This window comes from Populus alba, chromosome 11, assembly GCF_005239225.2.
Source record: "Populus alba chromosome 11, ASM523922v2, whole genome shotgun sequence".
Classification (NCBI taxonomy): Eukaryota; Viridiplantae; Streptophyta; class Magnoliopsida; order Malpighiales; family Salicaceae; genus Populus; species Populus alba.
In genome coordinates, this window is record NC_133294.1 from 20,766,684 (window position 1) to 20,771,486 (window position 4,803).

Below are 4,803 nucleotides of genomic sequence, written 5' to 3' on the forward strand. Positions count from 1 at the left end.
CGTAATCGTTTGTTATTATTATGCTCTTGATATCATTTCAAAGAATCATTTCAACTCAATAACTTAAAATTATTAAAATAAAATTTTAAAATATAAATTTATATTATTCTTTTAATATTTATAAAACTGTTTCTACACGTATACACACGTAAGAAAAAGATACAAAGTAGGTAGACATTTCAATGGCTTCAACATCCATCAATGGGAAAGACAACAATAAAGTCATGTGTTTGGCTTCCTCCTCTTGTTGAAATAGTACCAAATCCTTTGGTCAAACCTATTTATTTTGATAATAAACCTATTAGGTATGCTCAAAGGATGTCTTTTTAAAAAAATCACTCTATTGCATTTTTCTTTTGAGAAGACAAAAAATATCCATGATTTAAATATTTTTTCAAAAATTACCTTGACCCTCCAAATATTTAAATACCATAACACTTTGCCTCCAATGTTTTAAAAAATTACACTTTATAGTTTATATTTTGGGTTAACATAAAATCTAAATTTTTGATTAAAAAAAATAATATAAATATCCCCGACTTGATTTTCTTTTTTATCTTTTTCTTTACCCATTTTTTCTCAATTCCTCTCCTCTTGTCTCTTTCTCTCTTCACTTTTTTTTTTGTCCCTTGCCTTTAATTTATTTTATTGCTTGTGCTTTTAAAGCAATTCAATATGTTCTCTTAGTTTCAGATATCAACATGCTAAGTACAACTAGATTTAATAGTTTTATTAAAGAAAAAATTTTATTGGTGTTTCCATTTGTATTTATCAATTTTCTAGTAGTGTATATAAACTTATTTAGTTCCTCATTATAAATCTTCATGATTTATTATTAAGTATTACCTTCTAACCTTGAATGAAAGAAGAATTTTAATTGGTAACATATAAAATGACATGTCTATATTTAGACATGGATATAGATATGATGCAAAATCCAAACCCGAGAGATAGAAGTCAGCCCTCTAACTAAAAAACTACAAATACCAATTGCCATGGATATTGTCAAGGATCAAACCTTTCAAATATGACGCTATAAATATCCCAAAAAAAGAAGTATTATTGACTGAAAAAGTGAATTTATTACAAATTCATATTTAATTTTATAGATTTATTTTGATTTTTAATGTAAAAAATTTAAAGATAGAATTAATAGTTTGGATAATATATCAAAATTCCTCATTTCTTCTTGATTGAATTGATTGAAAGGCATTCCTAGTCAAAAATCAATTTTTGAATGAAAATGTTGGGAAATCCAAACCCTTTATATTTCCACATTGCCACCAATCAACCTTTTTAAGTGTTTAGATTTAACTTTTAGATAGGGTCCTTTAATTAAATCCTTTCTACAATTCTTCATAAACACTCTCATACATGCACTAATCACACTTGATGCAGGGGCCTCCGTCCTTGCAAGAAAATTTTACAGTCCCTCCTTTAATAATATTTATATTTTTAGTTTAAATAATAAAACAACTAAATTTTAACCGTTTTAATTATATTTTCTAGTTTCGCCTCTAGTTTACATCAATGAGATAAAAAGTGCTAGCAAGGGCTCGGCCCTTACAAAAAAAATTATTTTTCCAGCCTTTCTTTTAATAACATTTATATTTTACTCTAAATAAAAACAACTAAAATTTTTATCACTTAATATTTTATGTTTTGGCCCCCTTATGGTAGGTGGCAAGTGTCTATAACCTCACCTCTCTGGCTCTCATCAATAAGCCCTCGTTTTCTTCACTTTCACCACCTGTTCCTTCGCAATTAATGCTTGTTCGGAGTTCTATTCTTCGATGCTGAATGGAATATTCTCTTCCTTTCGTAGCCTCTTGCAGTGTAAAGTAGGGAATCGTCATCAGTCTTCAAAAGGTATATAAACTTTTATCTTTGAATTGTCGGATTTTGATGCAACAAATTTTGGAGAGGCTGATGGCTTTGGATTATCTTGATAGGACAGAGCAACAAAAAGGATGCATAATACAAGAAATGTGACTGTTTCTGGTACCTTCTAATGAAGAGGCCTTTGTGCCTCTGGAAGGTTTTCAACATATATGTCATGGAGCAGTCTGACATAGTCATTAACCTTGTCATTTGTCCAATCATCAGTTTTTATTGGCCGGAGATAGTTGACTGTTATAGGCGGTGGCCGAACGTGTAAGCCGCCTTTCCTCCATGCATGATGGGTCCCTGTAAAGACCATTGGAACTATTGGGAGGCGCATTTGCAATGCTAAATGAACAAAACCCTGCCAAGGAACACCGGAAAACGGGGAGGGAGTCATAATTGGTTAATTATATAGTATGAATGCAAGTTTGGAAAAGAGCGATGCATAATATATTCACAATGGACAGCACACAGACGTTTTCAAAAACCACATCTGGGAAAGAAAGATCCGAAGTTACAATTCAGTAACTAAAGGGATTCTTCATAGCTCTATCTGCAAGAATTATGATTCGATACTTGTATCTCTTAAGTTGGTCTTCGTAATATAACTAAGAAGTACTTGACAAAAGCAGAGAGGAAATCAGATCTTGCTGATGGAATCATTTACAGCTCACTAGGCATGCATGGAAGGTTGAAAATCTCTATCAAGCATCATTCCAGAATGTGATGATGAAATTGTGAAAGCACATTTTGGATAAGTATTTACCTTTTTAAAGGGTAGTAATCGTCCATTTTTTGATCTAGTTCCCTCAGGAAAAATGATTAGTGACAGGTTGTTTTTCACAACTGCATGAGCTACCTGAGCACAAGAATCACAGGTTAGATGTATAGAGTAGAGATATCATCAATAACATGGAGAAGTGGATGGAGAACCTCCTTCATGGATTGAATAGCTGCAGTAGGGTTGGAGCGATCTATTCGAAGATGGTTTGCCAATACATAAAGTTGTCCAAATAAAGGGTACCATATGATCTGCAAAAACAGAAGTGTCACTCATGAAACAGGGTGATTTTATTACAAGTAAGGGTGGTATCACCAGCAGGTTTATAAGATACAAATTAATTTATCAATAAATGCATTGAACACAACAAGACAGAATTAATATCAACTTCAAAATTAGAGCACAAGCAAGCATGAAAAACTAATATAATAAAACAAAGGCACTTACCAGCATTCTACCAGTGACATGCCCATAAATATTTCCCTGCCTGATCCTCTCATAAGGCCATGGTAAGAGCAAGAGCAAGATCAAGGACCAAATGAATGTTGTGACCATCATTGACAAAAAACAAACCACAATCCTTACACAAGATATCAATGCAAAAATCCACCCATCATCTTCAACATAAACATCACTCTTGGGACTTTTTATCACTTCTTCCCTCACCAAAATCTTTGGGGTTTGTTTCCCATTTGGAGTGGAATTTGTATCAAGGAAGCTCTCCAATCTCCTATTCCTCATGAAAGAACCACCTCCAGTGTTGTCCATGACTCAATAATCAAACTCCTTGCAATGTTTCTATGTAGATGGCTCAGAAATTACCCTGTTCAAGACAAGGACAACAGATGGTTAGACAGCTTGATTCAACATAAAAACTCTATTTTGCCCTCTCTTCTATCTCTCTATTCCTCTTTTTTTCTTCTTTTTTTTCTCTCTCTTAGTTTTTTGTTCTCTTCTTTGCTTCTTCATTATTTTTTTTCAGTCTTCCACCTCCCTTATGCTCTCTCTCTCTATCTCCTCGTTTTCCCTGTATTTATAAGTAAAAATAGGGGAGAGATATGGACGGGGTGGCCACTGTGCAACTGCCCCTCCACCACCCGAGGGACACATCTCCTATCTTTTCTCCAACAAGTGGAAAGCTTTGGGAAAGTGGGGGTCCTTGGCCGACATCTTTTTGAAAGAGAAAGCAGTGAAAAATAGGGAGAAGAAAAATCTTCTTCTTCCCTGCTTTGCGCATCCAAGGGAAGAAGAAAGCCCACAGTGTCGTTCAAAACTGCACCGTTTCAGGCTTCTCCTTTTTTTTTTTAATGAACATGTCAAAGCTCACATCGGTCCTTAATTTTTAGTTTGTTAAATCGAGTCCTTAATTACAATTTTGATTGTAAAAATCAATTCAATTGCATCCCTGCCAAATTCAATTGTCGGCCCTGAAGATGGTCGCCTTTTTCACATTGATCCTTCGTCTCAAATTTATGCAATTTGACCCTCAATTGATTAATAAACTTTTATTTTTTTCAATTTGGTCTCTGATTCGGTATAATTACAATCCCTCTATCTAAGCGCTTTTCCAGTTTGGTCTTTGGTTTTGGGTTGTTCAATTAAGTTCCTAATTGGCCATCAAACTTCAATATTTATGCAATTAAACCCCTGATTTGACCAAATTAACTCTCAAAAATTATAATTTGACCCCATAACTTTAATTCCTTCCAATTTAAGCCCAAATTGATGTCAAAATCAATTTTTATTGCAATCAAACCCTCCATAAATTCAATTAAACCTTTAATAAAATATAATTGAGTCCATAAATATCTGATTTTAGACTTTTCTTTTTCAAATTGATTTTTTTTTCCAACAATGCTCTAATTAGTCAACAAAATACTGTCAAATTTCAATTTTTGAACCTTTTCAACCAATTTAATTTTAGTCATTTTCTAGGCACTCCAACATCCTCTTTTCACTGCTATTATTATTATTTTTTCTTCCGACTATATTTTTTTTATTTTTTTTTCTATATTTATTTTGGTGTGAGGATCCAAAAATAAGTTACAACAATGTCAAGCGTATTTGGAACAAAAACCCAGTGCCATCACTACCAGAAATTCACTTAATAGCAACGGATTTACCGACGTAATATTTTT

At 33.0% G+C, this 4,803-nt stretch overlaps 1 non-coding gene across 1 annotated transcript; it reads right to left on the reverse strand.

Moving 5' to 3' along the window:
• Window positions 1–1,917: 1,917 nt before the first annotated feature.
• On the reverse strand, window positions 1,918–2,918 carry LOC118035680 (uncharacterized). The gene is made up of 3 exons (XR_012171149.1): window positions 2,818–2,918; window positions 2,651–2,743; window positions 1,918–2,245 (listed from the first exon to the last, which is right to left on the reverse strand). It is a non-coding gene; the product is annotated as an uncharacterized protein (transcript).
• Window positions 2,919–4,803: the final 1,885 nt, after the last annotated feature.